The sequence below is a fragment of the Diabrotica virgifera genome, chromosome 2, assembly GCF_917563875.1.
Source record: "Diabrotica virgifera virgifera chromosome 2, PGI_DIABVI_V3a".
Classification (NCBI taxonomy): domain Eukaryota; kingdom Metazoa; phylum Arthropoda; class Insecta; order Coleoptera; family Chrysomelidae; genus Diabrotica; species Diabrotica virgifera.
In genome coordinates this window covers 63605377-63622408 of record NC_065444.1, presented here as the reverse complement: position 1 = coordinate 63622408, position 17032 = coordinate 63605377, and the positions used below count along the sequence as shown (strand labels likewise).

At 33.5% G+C, this 17032-nt stretch overlaps 1 protein-coding gene and 2 non-coding genes across 3 annotated transcripts in view; 2 read left to right on the top strand and 1 right to left on the bottom strand.

Annotated features, from left to right (window-relative positions):
• Positions 1-17032, bottom strand: part of LOC114326263 (out at first protein) — a 590880-nt gene that overhangs the window by 249760 nt on the left and 324088 nt on the right. The window lies entirely within an intron of this gene.
• On the top strand, positions 16158-16238 carry Trnal-uag (transfer RNA leucine (anticodon UAG)). The gene has a single exon. It is a non-coding gene; the product is annotated as a tRNA-Leu (tRNA).
• Positions 16817-16896, top strand: Trnal-uag (transfer RNA leucine (anticodon UAG)). The gene has a single exon. It is a non-coding gene; the product is annotated as a tRNA-Leu (tRNA).

Genomic DNA, 17032 nt, shown 5'->3' with positions numbered 1-17032 from the left:
AAAAATCCTGAAACAGGTCGATTTTTAATAATTTTAAATTATGATTTTTTTGGCATATCTATCATACTAGTAACGTCATCCATCTGGGAGTGATGACGCAATCGATGTATTTTTTTAAATAAGAATAGGGGTCGTGTGCTAGCTGATTTGAAAGATTATTCAATTCTATATTTAGTAATGTAAACATTAACATAATTATTTGTACAGGGTGTCGAAGAAAAATTATTTTGAATTAAATTAATTGACACAAAAAGAAGAATATACATATTATGTAATTTATCTAATTCAAAATACATTCCATTGCTGTCAGAAAACAGAAAAAAATGTTTATATCATAAATAAACATTGCTTTTCGCTAAAATTCAATGTTCACACTGCCAAGAGGCAGATGGGTGGCAGCTTTAACATTGAAATTAAGCGGAAAGCAATGTTTATTTTAAAAAAAAAACTTTTTTTTCTATTTGCTGACAGCAGTAGAGTGTATTTTGAATTAAATAAATTACATGTGTTCTTCTTTTTGTGTTAATTAATTTAATTACAAAAAAAATCTTGGACACCCTGTAGAAATAATTATGTTAGTATTTATAGTACGTTAGTATTTATTTACTTTATATTATTATATGTTTGGTTTATATTACTGAATAGAGAATTAAATAATTTTTCAAATGGGCTAGCACGCGACCCCTATTCTAATTTAAAAAAATAATCGATTACGTTATCACTCCCAAATGGATGACGTCACTAGTATGATATATAATATGTCAAAAAATCATAATAATTAAAAATCGACCTGTTTCTGGACTTTTTCGTAAAGTCGCTAGTTTCCGAAATAATGAATTTATTCCAGACATTTGCACCATAATGTATGCTATTTGTGTGCTGTTTATTGGTGTTTATTTAATAAATTATATAGGTAAGGTAACACTAATATTGTGTGTTGCATAAAATAACATTAATATTGTGTGTTGGATATGTATTGTGTGTAAGATAATAGATGACTTTTCTCTTACTTCCTATAACTCCGCTATTGTTGATATATTCTTGTTGCTGACTTGTACAATATTTTGTTCTAAATCGTCCATGAATATAACTGCTAATAATGTATATAAGGATGAGCCCATGTTCAATCCCTGTCCCATGGAGCCCCGCAGAAATTATTATCTAGTTGTAAATAAGTTATCTATGCAAAGTGTTAGTAGCTCTATGATAACTTAGACATTCGTGTGGATTTTGTTGTCGATGTTTCATTCCTCTTTAGTTTGCGTCTTTTTATTTTTAATTCTGACTAGTCTTTCCACCAATATTCTATTCGAGAAAACTTTAAAAATGATAAGAGGCAAACCAGAGAGTAGAAAATCACGGATCAAGGATCGCATGACTGCGAAAGTCAGAAAAATACGAAATACATAAAAGAATAACAGGGGGATGAAATTTGTATAAAGTAGATTACATTTATATTATATTTCGTAATGCAAATACGAAAAAGATTATACACTAGTAATAGCTGAATAAACACAACAATTCCCAATAATTCCAAATATTCAAAATACGATCGACAACTATGCGGCTAGAAGAAGGGAAGTTAAAAGAATTTACAGAAATGAGAAAAGAGAACGGCTAGAAAAGCAATTGAAAAACATAGGAGACTAAATAAAAACGGACAAAAAAAATTGTACCAAGAAGGTAAGAAAATAGATCCAGAGAACCTAAAAAGAATAATGCAAAGCATAGCGCACGAAGATGATGTGGTGATACTAGCGAGAACGTAAAAGCAAAATGTCGGCTGAATGTTTGCTAAACTTGCTCATGATGTTCACTTTGACAACTTGTAAAACATTAATTGTGATTAATGTCACTGAATCATTTATGTATGTCACTATGTTTATTTAATTTTAAGTTTGCGTAATAACAAAGAACATCTGCAGCGCTAATTGACGACGGGTAAATATCAAAAGTTATTATTAGACTAAGAGCCGCTATAGGTGAAAATTCTTAATCATTTTAGGCACGACGGGACCCTATAACTTAAATAGTAGAACCTAAAAGAAAACGTTTGAGCATTGTGCCGTCACTTTTCAGTGGCACATGCGTCTACAGTGGCGCATCAAACTTTCCACTTATGGACGGGATACATAAATTAAAAAATACCCTCCCTCATTACCAGAATTTAATTTTTTTTCATTTTTTTAAGTTTTATGTGATTAAGACCTAAGATTCATCTTAATTTTAACCCACCACCCCCTTCTCCCTGCCCCCACCATCAAAAACTTTATTTTTCGATTTTATTTTTTTTGGTGGGATGCAATCAATTTTAAAATTTCAAAAAATTTACACGCATAGTAAAGGCTTTTATAAAACACTTCTATTTTTTAGAGACCTGTAGGTTGAATGTAAATAACCTCAAAAAAATTTTAAAATTTCTTTTTTGAAAAAAAGTATATAACTTTTTTTTGGGGATAGCTGCAGATCTAATTTTTTCTTAGTCTTGTGTATTTTATCAAACACTATATTTGTAATTTTTTTCAGATTTTTCTGTAACGTTAGTCACCTTCAAAAATCCAAAAAACTGTTTTTTAAGGGGGTTTTGGGGGTTTGAACGTGTTTTTCTGATTTTTAAATATTCTAAAGAACTCATTTACTTCAAGTTACATATAACCTATAAAAACAAAATTGATTTGATATATTATAAAGTCTATAAAATAGGGAAAATCCCCCAAAACCCCCCAAAAAACAGTTTTTCGGATTTTTGAAGGTGGGGAGACTTACGGAAAAATCTGAAAAAAATTAAAAATATAGTGTTTGATAAAACACACAAGATACACATAGAACTTAAAAAAATAAAAAAAATTAATTCTGTTAGTAAGTTCTGTTAACTGTTAATTTATTTATCCCGTCCATAAGTGGAAAGTTTGATGCGCCACTGTCGACGCATGTGCCACTGAAAAGTGACGGCACAGTGTTCAAACGTTTTCTTTTAGGTTCTACTATTTAAGTTATAGGGTCCCATCGTGCCTAAAATGATTAAGAAATTTCACCTATAGCGGCTCTCTAATAGCTGAAATTTTGATTTTTGTAAGTAGTCCATTCTTTTACGGTAAAATATTGCAAAACCTCTAAATTTTAAAGAACCGCTTGGATTGACATGAAATTTGGTATACACATAGCTAACAAGTCAAAGAGAAAAAGTGATATTGTGCCGATATGTGCTTTTGCCCTGGGGGTGGTTTTCACCCCCTCTTAGGGGTGAAACAATATTCGTCCAAAGAAAGTCAGGAAGTGGATAAACTGGCTAATTTTAAGTAACTTTTCTTCTATAGAGTTTTTTCACTAAGTCAATACTTTTCGAGTTATTTGGCAGTGAATATGTTCATTTTTTCAACGAAATAACCACGCTTTTAGACGGTTTTTCGTAAATAACTCAAATAGTAAGTATTTTGTCGAAAAAACATTCTTAGGGAAAATATAGCCTGTAAAAAATTTTAAAAAATGGTGTATATATCACGTCTCTACACCTAGTAGAAGCAGAGTTATAGCTAATGAAAAATAAGTTCATATTCGTCAAATTCCAAATGGAATACTTTAACGTGAAATAATCAAAAATTAAGCACATTTCGGGGAAAATTCATTACAACTTATTTAAAGTGTTTAAAAAAAGCTTCATTTTTGTTTTATAAAAAAAATTTCTAACATCAAAATTAAACAAGTTACGCTCAAAATAAAGTTAGTCCCTTTTGGTTTTGGTAAAAAAATCGAGAAAATCACCCCCTAATTAGTATCTTAAATGAACTTAATCGTTACGACTTCACAAGTTTCTTGACTCGTGTATATATTGTTTATACGATCTGTAAGTCTCATCGGCTCAAAGTCCTTATTATTGAAAGGGCTGTAGTTAAAAGGGGTTGAACAAGTCACTGATCACGAATGTATGCACATTTAGAAACACCAAATCTTAATCAATTTTTGTCTAAAAGAAAAACAAAAAAATACATGATATTCAGAAAAGCAAATATGACTTTTTTTGTTTTTCGAGATTTTTGGTATCTCTAACAATTTTTAAGTTATTTTGAAAAAAAGCATATTTTTCAAAATTTAAATTTTTAAAAATTTTACTTTGAAACCAATTTTTTTTTTTTAAATAAGCACTTTGAATCGATGAAACTTACAAATCATATAAACACAACATAAGTAAAATAATTTTTTTTTTTCTATATTGGCTTTGGATCACTTGATCCATTCAGCCACGATAGATAATAAATTACTGTTTGCTACAATATTCCAAATATAATACATTGCATTACATAATACATTAGGTACATGTGCGCACATATAATACTTATGCACGCACGTACATACATACATATGTAGAAGTGGAAACATTTAATTGACCAGTAGGTATACTCCTCATTCATGGCCCTAACCAACTTAAATTAATTTACAAATAATTAAATCGACAAAAAAAACTACATGCTAATACTAAATACTAATACTAAATGCTAATAAATATATGTTTTTTTTTTACACAGCGATAAGGCTTCAACCCGGATCAACCCCGCGGAGGTTTACACCCTCTTTGTGTTTTTAAGTTTTTTTTTTCTCTTTTTTATTTTTTTATAATTTATTATACTTTTTTTTTATTTATTTATTTATTTTTTTTTTTTTTTAGATTTAATTTTTTTTATACATTTTTTTTGTATACATATTTTTTTGTATAATTTTTTTTTTTTTTTTTTTTTTATTTTTTCAATATAAACTTTTATACAATTCTATTCTTATTACCTCCCTGCAAAATCTACTTAATGAACTTTCACAGGGAGACAATATTACATAATAAGGATAAACATAAAAAACAATAATTATTGCTAAACACATTCAACCGGACTCATTCAGTGCAAGTTAAATTTTCCTCTTAGTCCTTTTTAAAAACTCCCAGATGATTTGTTTAATTTTAGAATTTCTACGAGACAAATATAAAAGAGAAGCATTATTTTGTGGGAAAGGTATTTCTTCTTGAACCAGATTGTGCATCAAAAACTTAATTGCAACATCATTATGTTTGCATCCAAACAACCAATGATTAATATCGTCAACATATCCATTGCAATTGCAAAGATCTGATTCGGATAGGTTAAATCTATAGAGGTATGACTTGACAGTGGCATGATTAAAGAGACATCTAATAAACATGGCATATATATTTCTATTGGGATAACTTCTGATAGCAAAAGGCTCAGTAAGTAAACTAGGATGAATTTTGGTGTAGAGATTGTTGCTTCGATTGCAGAAAGCGTGCCACTCAATATCCCAATTTTGTTTCAAACTTTTCTTGCGAGTAGCTGTTAGATCGCTTCTATCTAGCCAAGTTATTTCCGATCCTTTTAAGATTGCCTCTTTAGCAAAAAAATCTGCTTTTATGTTACCGGAAATACCAATATGTCCTTTTACCCAGACGAAAGTTACAGAAGTCTGTTTTTCCAGTAGCTTTAGTTGGTTTTCTAAAATTTTGACGACAAGGCTATTTTTATATAAATGTTTACGTGTGTTTTCTAGAGCTAATAACGAAGATCTTGAATCTGACATAATTACAACTTGCTTGTTAGAAATTTTTTTGTTGACAGCCCATTCTAGAGCTTGATAAATCGCGAACATTTCTGCAGAGTATATGGAACATTGTTTATCTAACTTGAACATCAAGGATACTTGGTGATCCGGAATATATACAGCACATCCAACTCCCAATCTTGATTTTGAACCATCCGTGAAAATCCTGCATGGATTATTAAGCTTGGCTATATGTTGCTGAAAGTCAACTGGATTCTCACTGTCAAAATTTGGGAACCAAACATTAACATTGGCATAAGATATATTAAAACTCGATTTAAAGAAAGTTAATTCACCTGGACTGTTTAGGTGCTGAGAAACGTTCGAGTATGCCACTGCTAAAATAGGAGAATTCCTGTTGTGCCACCATTTGTCGACAAGATTAGAAACAGAGATATCACATATTTTTTGTAGTAGTTCAGTTTGGTTGTAAGATTGGCATTTAAGAATAAATTTTTCAGCCAAAAATAGTCGTCTTAAATGTAAAGGAGGCTCCATGGATTCAGCTAAAAGATTCTCTATAGGCGTAGACTTGAGCGCACCTAGAACTAACCGCAGAGCCTTATATTGAATGCGATCTAGTTTTTTAAGGCGACTGTTTGTGGCAGATCCATATAGAATGTTTCCATAGTCGAGAATGGATCTGGTATATGCACGATAAAACATTAAATTAATTTTAGGGTCAGCACCCCATCGATAGCGATTAACTACTTTAAGAATATTTAAACTTTTCTCACATTTTATTAAGCACTTATTAATGTGTTCATCCCATGTTAACTTGGTGTCCAATGTAATACCAAGATAAGTGTAGTGCTTATGAACGGGTATACTTAGGTTGTTAATCATGATGCTGGTCATAACAGGTAAGCGATGTCGCGTAAAAAACACCACCGCTGATTTATTTGCAGTAAGGTCAAATCCTTGTTTAAAAAAATACTCTCTTGCATCACCCAGTACCATCTTAGTTGAATTAATACTTTGTTGGTACAACTTATTCACATTGTAAAAGCAGAAATCATCTGCATATTGTAATATACTGCATCTAATTCCTATACTGTGGAGATCTAGAGTGTATAGATTAAACAACAAGGGACTGAGGACTGATCCTTGTGGTAAACCTTGATGCACTACTCTTGGGCCAATCAATCTATCATTACATCTAATAAATACCTGTCTATTAAGGAATAGGTTTACTAATACATAAGCACACAAAGGTGGGATACCTATGTGCTTCAGTTTTTCGAACAATAGATTTAAATTGACGTTGTCATAAGCCCCAGAAATATCAAGAAAAATGGCAGATAGATAATTATTATTTGAATATGATAATTGAATATCAGTTGTTAATTGAGAAACACAATCAATAGTTCCCTTGTTCCTACGAAAGCCATACTGAGACACTGGAAATATATTTTTGTTCTCACACCACCATTCTAATCTGCTTTTCATAACTCGTTCAAATGTTTTAAGCAAACAGGACATGAGAGAGATAGGCCTTAAGTCGGTACGCTGGTTTAGTTTGGGTATAGGAATAACCAGGCATTGTTTGAGGGCGTCACAATGATCTCCTTTAAGTAGAATATTGTTGTATATTTTGCACAAATAATATATAGCAATTGCAGGTAGGTTTAATAGCATACTATAGTTAATGCCGTCAATACCAGGGGCTGTATTTTTAGAACTCTTGATATTTGCTTTAAGTTCGTCAGCTGAAATGGGGGTTAGTAAAAAGTGGTCATTAGTAGAGATGCTCGGCATAAATAGTGGTAAATGGACATAATCCGGAGAGATTTTTGTAAAGAGCCTTTCTACCATACATTCATCATTAGCGGTGTACTTTTTGTTACCTTGAATTTTGTTTACCCTTTTCCAAAGCTCTGAAGGTGAAGTTTGCCTAGTAAGTGAGGAACAAAACCGAGCCCAACTAGATTTAGCTTTTGAGCGGAAAGTTCGTTTACATATAGCTTCATTCTTCTTATATTCCATGAAGTTTGAAAGGGTGAGATTAGATTTATAAATTTTAAAGGAATTTTTTCTAGCGTTAGAAGCAGTGAGGCATTCATCATCCCACCATGGTGGCGATTTGAAAGATTTGAATGACGGTTTGATAATTTTGAAAGATTTGTTGGCTGCATCAGTAATAGAATCTAATAAAAAGAAAATCATTTCGTTTGTTTGGTTTTTATTTGGTTCGTGTCTGAAGGCACTTTCTACGTTGTTTCTAAAATTATCCCAGTTTGCATTAGACATCGACCATTTAGCCGAAGATATAAAAGTTCTATTTTCAATTTTCATATTCTGCACAGAAAGTCTAATTGGAAAATGATCTGATCCATAGGTATCTGGAAGAACAGTCCAGTCAAAGGATGGACATAAACTAGAGGATATAATAGTAAGATCTACAACAGATTTCATATTCCCTGGAGGAGTAGCTCTAGTAGCCGACCCGTCATTAACAACAATTAAATTAGGAAAGAAATTTAATGCTTCTACTAGTATATTACCATCGACGCAACATGAATTTGATCCCCATAATCCATGATGTGCATTAAAATCTCCGGTAATAATACAATCATTGCTAATTTGAGAAAAAAGACTAACGTAATCTTGCACTGTTACTCTAACATTTGATGGACGGTACACACTCAGGATAGTATACATTTTTTGGTCAATTTTAATATCTACACCACAAACTTCTAAATTAGGATTGAAATTGTTAACAAATGAAATGGGATTATAAATAATGTTATTTGCTAAAATTATGGCAACTCCTCCATATCTCTAATTCTACTTTTATTAACTACATTGAAATTATTGAAGCAAACAGTATCAGATGGTTTTGACCAAGTTTCTGATAAAAGACCTATGTCAAAACGTTCTTCAAACAGTAATTGCTGTAAAGAATATCGGTTCGCATTTAGCGAACGAATATTCCATTGAATAATTTTAATACTTTTGTCAGCCATTAAAATCATGTAAAAATATTACCTATAATATCTTTAATTTTATTTTCTAATTCAATTTCGTAATTTTTAAAATTAGTTTCTACATTTGATGAAGAATTACAATAGTCAAGGATACTCTGTTTGATTAAATTTTTGAGTGAAGCACTGAGCTGGCCTATAAATATATCAAATTCATTACGGGGCTCATGGTTTCCAAATTGAAATACAGATCCCGAACAGAAACTGGTCGGGTATTCCCTACGCACAGGAGGAAAATTAGGAGTTGTATCAGTAGTCTTCCTTTTTTTTGGGGGGTTATCGTTAGGGGGGGCTATATTCAGATGATTATTATTTTTATAAGTAGTGGTGGAATTCGAGGGTTTAGGGGAGGAGCTTTTTAATGGAGGAAAGTCTGTGTCACAGGTCATTAAAGGTGCAAATTTATTTTTTTTTGGACTAAACTGGAATAACATGGATTTTCAAGAGCTTTTTCGGCTTCTTTAAATGAAATATTTAAGTTAGCCATAGCTTCTTTAGTCTTTTTTTGTTTTAAATATTCGGGACATTCTTTAAAAACTGACTCGTGGCTACTATTTTTACAATAAACGCAAAATGTAGTACATTTATCGGGACAATCAGTGTTACCTTCATTACCGCACTTCTTACATCTTTTTTTGACTTGCATTGAGTCGTTGAATGGCCATAACGAAGACAGTTGAAGCATTGCATAACAGGACTAACATATATTTCAACTGGACACCTAACTTTGTTGATGTAAATATACTGGGGAATTAATTTACCTTCAAAGCTAATAATAACCATTTGTCTAGGAACTCTTTCTGATACACCGTCACTTTGAACTATTCTAGTCATTCTATAAACTTTTTTTATTGGAATATTAGATTTAATAGTATTAAGTAGTGCACTCTCAGTTAGAGTAGTGTCCACTCCGCGAACGAGACCCTTTTTTTCCGTTAAATAATTTGGAATATATGCAATTAGGTTATTTTTTCCGAAAAAATCTTCAACTACTAATTTATTCGCAACAGCACCTGAATTGACTTTAATTTTAATGCGATTTTTACCTACACTAACAATTTCAATAATATGTTTATCATAACTAGATAGCGAAAGTAGTTTTTCTCCAAGTTTCATTGGATGCAAACGGCCGATACTCAAATTTATGTGTTGAACAAATATAAAAAACGGACCAGTATCATTTAAACTAAATCGATTAGATGAATTAAATTCCTGACTTTTTGAATAGTATTTGTTTTATTTGAAGTAGATGTCAAGTTTATGGTATCATTAGTACTTTTACTAGTATCATTTAAACATTCACTAGGAGAATTATTCTGATTTAAATAATTTGTCTGCATAATTATATCGCTCTCATCTGTGAACCCAATATTTTCTACACCAGGATCTGGTGGATCCTTTCCATTTTTGCCCACGGACATCCCGGGGCACGAGCGATGTTCAAATATAAGTATATAAAAAAATTTCTACTTACAGTACAGTTGTCAAATAACAAAACTTAAAATATACGGAAAAACAAACAAAATCGGCTAAACACTCTGTAGAATCTCTTGAAACACACTTTAATACTTCACAATCGATTTGAGTTGAATGAAAAAAGACTTTAGAACTAACTAAATCTACAAATTTTCCCGAGGAACTCTTAAATTTGTCTAAACAGTTTGACAGTTTTTTTGACGTTGAGTAAAATAATTTGTGGAGCAGTAACGATTACACACTTTAAAAAAGTTATATTGGGTTTTCCCCAAAAAGTGCTTAATTTTTTGGATATTTCACGTCGAATTATTCTATTTAAAATTTGGTGATTTATGAATCTATTTTTCATTGGCTATAACTCTGGTTCTACGAGATCCAGAGACCTAACGCGTACACCATTTTTTTTTTACTTTTTAATATTCAATATTTTTGCTAAGGACGTTTTTTTCGACAAAATACTTACTTCTTGAGTTATTTGCGAAAAATCGTCTAAAAATGTGGTTATTTTGTTGAAAAATGAACTTATTCACTCGCAAATAACTCGAAAAGTGTTGACTTGGCGAAAAAGCTCTATAGAACAAAAGTTACTTAAAATTAGTCAGTTTGCCCATTTCCGGACTTATTTTGGACATATATTTTTTCACCACCAATAGGGGGTGAAAGTCACCCCCAGGGCAAAAGCACACATCGGCACAGTATCACTTTTTTTCTTTGACGTGTAAGCTATACGTATGTAAAATTTCATGTCAATCCAAGCGGTTCTTTAAAATTTAGAGCAAAAACCGTGAAAGAATGGACTAAAGTTTCTATTGGTAAAAATCTCTATGGATAAAATAATGACTTATAATTACACAAGAGCTCTAAAATTACCAATTTGTATCCCAGTGACATTTGAAAGTAGTTGTCACGAGGGCAATACACATTGGTAATTTTAAGTGACCGAGTGTAACTGAGTGGGCTTTGCACTGTAGTAAGACCCAATAGTTTTCTAACTTCGCTTCTGGTGAAGCAACGGAGTGTAAGACCCAATAGTTTTCTAACTTTGCTTCTGGTGAAGCAACGGAGTTGGAACAAGCAGATATATTATAATTGAGTCACCGGAAAGCCAAAAAGGTAACGCACAACGTGGAAGAGCCAATAGTTTTCTAACTTCGCTTCTGGTGAAGCAACGGAGTTGGAACAAGCAGATATATTATAATTGGGTCACCGGAAAGCCAAAAAAGTAACGCACAACTTGGAAGACCCAATAGTTTCCTAACTTCGCTTCTGGTGAAGCAACTGAGTTGGAACAAGCAGATATATTATAATTGGGTCACCGGAAAGCGAAAAAGTTAATACAGGGCTTGGAAGAACCTATAGTTTTCTAATTTCGTTTGTAGTGAAGCTACGCAGTTGAAACAAGCAGATACATTACAATTGTGTCACCGGAAAACGAAAAAGGTAACGCATGACTTGGAAGTACCTATAGTTCTCTAATTTTGTTTCTGGTTGTAGGAACAAGCAGATATATTATGGTAGGGGAGCAAAGTATGCTAAATGTGCAGTCACTCGAGCGCTTTGGGGACCTATTGGGTTGTGATTATTAGGTCCTAAAACCAAAAAAAGTTAAGTAAAATTTTCCATTTTAGTGGGGACTTCCCATTTTTTAATTTAATTTTCCATTTCCAACAATCTTTTTTCCGATTATAGCGCCATCTATCCATAATTCAAAAAAATGTTTCGAATAAAAGTTGTTTATTTTTATACAATCAATCCAAATCTGCAATAAGAAACGGAGGCTACCATTTAAGATTTTAAAGTAACCCCCCACCTCACCTCCGTGGGGGGTCGTGTTTGGAACCATTCGATAGATTTTTCAAAAATATTGATAAAGTGTATTTTGCAGTTTTTCGATATGATGTTTATTTTGCGAAAGATCGCGGGATTTGTATTTAAAATTTTAAATTTACCCCCCACCCCTCTCCGTGGGGGGTCAAGTTTGGTATTTTTCGATAGATTTTTGAAAAATATTGAACATATAGTTTTTAGTTTTTCAATCTGACGTTCATTTCGCGAAATATTCGCTTTTTTTGTGAAACTTTTTGACTCACCCATTTCCGTACGCCCCGCTCAAATCGTCATATTTTTGAAATATAGACTATTTTGCATGTACTTAACTTACCTTATCTTAATCTGACAATTTCGAGTATTTTTAAGGATATTTTTTTTCGGGCCCCCCTGAACGAACTCCCCTGTTTTAAGAGCCAATATATGGTGGAGGTACATCTGCAGGGTACCACGTTTCTCCCCATATGATAATCTGACGCGCTCGAGTAACTGCAAAAATCCCCGCTTGGCTTCCCTACCATTATAATTGTGTTGCCGGGAAGCGAAAAAGGTAGTTCCCGGAATGTTCCCAAACTGTGGCTTATTCCACATAAAATAGTAAATTGCATAAGATGATACAAGAAAATAGTTTCAGAACAATACCAAAATAAGATGTAGTAGAAGTACAGGACAGAGACATGATTATCTACAATAAACGTTCGTAAGTTTCCTCTGGGTCGCGGAAGGTTCGTCAAAATGAAAAATTTTAACGAACAATAACCGCGCCACGAACGCGCGGCGCTCACACGGCGCGGAGTTCGCGGCGCGGATATCTGTCTCCGCCTTTACACTTTATCATGTGGTGTCGTAGGGACAGATCAAGATTGCGGGCAGTGAGTAACTGTCGCATTTTAAGAAGGAGTTTCTTGCCTGTTCTATTCTACATTTAACCTCTTGTTCTTGGTCTAAGGTTCCATGTATCCAACATCCTAGGTACTTAAACTTTTTCACTTGTTCAACGAGATTGTTGTTGACTAGGATGTTTATAACTGGTGTGTGCTTTTTGGAAATTACCATTGCCTTAGTTTTTTTTACATTCACCTTAAGGCAATATAGTTTTCCTTCTCGCACTACTTTGGTTAACAGAATTTGCAGTTCTTTTCACTGCCAGCAATCAGTACTGTATCATCCGCGTACCTGATGTTGTTTACAATTTTTCCATTGACTTTTATTCCTTCTTGTGCTTCATCTAGAGCTCGTGCAAAAATTTTCTCTGAGTACAAGTTGAATAATAATGGTGATAATATGCAACCTTGTCTAACTCCCCTTTGGATGTTTATGGTTTCAGTATCACCCATTTTGGTCCTAACAGAGACGTTTTGATTCCAGTAGAGTTAACGTATTGCGTATTGTATTAATGTCGTTTGGATCCAGGTTCTTTTTTTGCGATATATTACTGCAAATTACCTGTCGTTTTTTTAATTACATTAACGATATTTTTCATAGAAATTACACCATACTAATAATAATTGAACTTAGTGGAGGCAAATTTACTGCTATTAAAATCTACGAGTAATATAAAAACGATAATCGTTCTCTACATTTAATTATTCAACAGTCTTCTCGAACCTTTATCTTCCATACACATTTAATTCAATTTAAGCCATTACTCAAATGGCGTTATAGCATGATAACACTGATGTGCGTGATACGATCAATTTTAAAAGTAGCGGCCTTTGAGCTACTCTCACGTGTATTTCAATTAGCCCGGCTAATAGGTCGAAATTAATTAAAATCCTATCAGTTTTATCTTTAGAGTGAATTTCATTGCGTCAATCATTTTCTTTGTTTAAGTACGAAATAATGTGGATTCAACAATGATGCAATTAACTGGTTTTCAAATACCTACATATAAACTTATTTCGTCATAAATATTGGTCGTTTAGCCCGATCATTGAACATAAAGTTTTGCCAAAATCCAAAAAAAATATAAATCAAGGATGAAAATCTGGGAATAGACAGTTATATAAGGGATGGGGAATTATACGGTTCATTTTTGAGGTATGTGTAAAAAATATCTCATAAAGATGCATTTTTTGGATAAAAGTAACCACCTTTAGGTGCCAATACCTCAAAAAGTATTGACATTACAAAAAATTCTTAGAACTTAGAACTCAGAAACTTACTTAGAACTTAGGGTAAAAGCACACATTGGCACTATACCAGTATAACTTTTATTTCTTGGGCTACTCCCTAGATAAAGTTAAATCATCATCATTCTCTTTGCCTTATCCCTATGCGGGGTCGGCTTCCCTAATTGCATTTCTCCACACAATTCTATCTTGGGTCATATCAATGTTAATCCCCTTTACCAACATGTCCTGCCTTATCGTCTCCCCCCAGGTCTCCTTTGGTCTTCCTCTCCTACTCCTTCCAGGAATCTGCACTTCAGCTATTCTTCGTATTGGGTGATTAACGTCTCGACGTTGAACATGACCAAACCATCTTAACCTATTCTCTCTCATTTTGGCATCAATTGGTGCCACACCTAGACTTCCCCTAATATACTCATTTCTAATTTTATCCTTCTTTGTCACTCCACTCATCCATCTAAGCATTCTCATTTCCGCCACATGCATTCGTTGTTCCTCTTTCTTTTTCACTGCCCAACATTCAGTTCCGTGCATCGTAGCCGGTCTTATGGCTGTTTTATTAAATTTTCCCTTTAGCTTCAGTGGAATTTTTCTGTCACGCAACACACCACTCGCTTCTTTCCACTTCATCCATCCAACCCTAATTATACTGCATGCATCTCCATCTATTTCTCCATTACTCTGTAATACCGATCCTAGGTACTTAAAACTATTGCTTTTCACAATCATTTCACCATCCAAAGATACCATTTTATTTGTAGTAACTCCATCTTTAAATGAACATTCCAAATACTCTGTTTTTGTCCTACTAAGTTTTAAACCTTTTTCCTTCAGAGCTTGTCTCCACTGTTCCAGTTTTTGTTCTAAGTCTCTTTTACTATTTGCTATTAACACTACATCATCCATCAGCATACATTAGGCACCATGGAGTACTACCCTGTAGATTCGCTGTTATCTGGTCCAAAAATAATGAAAATAAATAAGGACTAAGCACCGAGCCTTGGTGCAATCCTACTTTCACCTGAAATTTATCAGTCTCTCCCACACCTGTTCTAATACTAGTCGTTACTCACTCATACATATCTCTCACAATCTTTACATATTCGCCAGGGACTCCTTTCTTATTGAGTGCCCACCACAGAATTTCTCGAGGAACTCTATCATATACTTTCTCAAGATCAATGAATACCATATGAGCGTTGGTCTCTTTATTCCTGTATTTTTCCATCAGTTGCCTTACAATGAAAATTGCATCTGTTGTTGATCTGCCCTGCATAAAGCCAAATTGATTATCGGATATTTCGGTTTCTTCACGTATCCGTCTATCAATTACTCTCTCCCATCTTTCATGGTGTGGCTAAGTAGTTTTATAGCCCTGTAGTTTGTGCATTGTTGTATGTCTCCCTTGTTTTTGTAGACAGGTACTAATATACTGCTTCTCCATTCGTCTGGCATTTGTCCAACTTCCATAATTTTATTAAATAGACCTGCTAGCCAAGTTATTCCTGTCTCTCCCAATGCTCTCCATACTTCCCCAGGAATATCATCTGGTCCGACTGCTTTTCCGTTCTTTATTTTTTGAAGCGCCTGAGCCACTTCCTCGTTTGTTATTCTGGTAACCATTGCTGTTACTGTCTCCGTTAACTCCACAGGCTGTCTGTCAAATTCTTCATTTAATAAACTGTCAAAATACTTTCTCCATCTCTTTTTGACATCCTTTTCGTGAATTAGTATTTTATTATTTTCGTCTCGGATACATCTAATCTGATTAAAATCTCTTGCTTTTTTTGCTCTATGTTTGGCTATTTTATATATCTTTGCTTCGCCTTCCCTGGTATCAAGTTGATCGTATAGGTTTGAATACGCTTCTGCTTTAGCTTTTGCTACTGCTACTTTCGCTTCCTTTTTGGCGACCACATAGTTTTGAAGATCTATGTCCGATCTGGTTTCTTGCCACTTTTTATATAATTTTCCCTTCTCTTTTATTTTTCCTTGTACTTCATTTGACCACCACCAAGTCTCTTTAACTAGATAAAGTCCCTAGATAAAGTTAAAATATCACGATAATCCATCTCACCCAAAAAAGTTAGTAGCTAATTGCTTAAGTGACTGAACTATAAGGATTAACCATTATTTTAATGGCAGCGTGGCCGAGCGGTCTAAGGCGCTGGTTTTAGGTACCAGTCCGAAAGGGCGTGGGTTCGAATCCCACCACTGGTCATTTTATTTTAAAAATTTCATTTTTACTTTGTAGTAAGGCCTGTTGTGCATTGTAAATAAATATTGTCTTCGACTTCAAAAGTTATGTTGTCTCGATTTGTGCTTTATGCTATTTGCGACTAAAAAACTATCCTTGTCTATTAAAAATAGCGTGAATTATAATGTTCATTTTTGAGATATTTGCAAAAGAATATTTGCATGAATTTTTGGTATAAAAGTAACCACCTGTAGGCGCCAATACCTCAAAAAGTATTGACTATACGAAAAATTCTTATATAACATTTTGTGCTTATAATTTTTCCATATCGAATGCTGACGATATTTTTTATAAAAAATATCCCAGACTCCACAAGGTGTGTTATTCACCTTAAAAGGGCACATTGGCACCAGTGGTATCCATTCCACATTGGTATCTTTTGCATCTTGGGCTACTCCCTAGCTATGGTTCAAATATCACGTCAATCCAACTCATCCGAAAAAAATGGTAGCAAATTGCCTTAGTGACTATACCAGCGAATAAAAACGCCTAATATGGTCTATATTCGTTGACTGTACTATAAGGATTAACCGTATTTTAACGGCAGCGTGGCCGAGCGGTCTAAGGCGCTGGTTTTAGGCACCAGTCCGAAAGGGCGTGGGTTCGAATCCCACCGCTGTCAAGAATTTTTAATGAATATTTGCTTTATAGGCTTGAATTAGCGCTGAAGGCCGCTTACCAAAAAAAGTTTATTAATAGCAAGCTGAAAGTTTGTTAATAGCTTAACGGTGTCTAGTCGGACAAACTTTGATGTATGG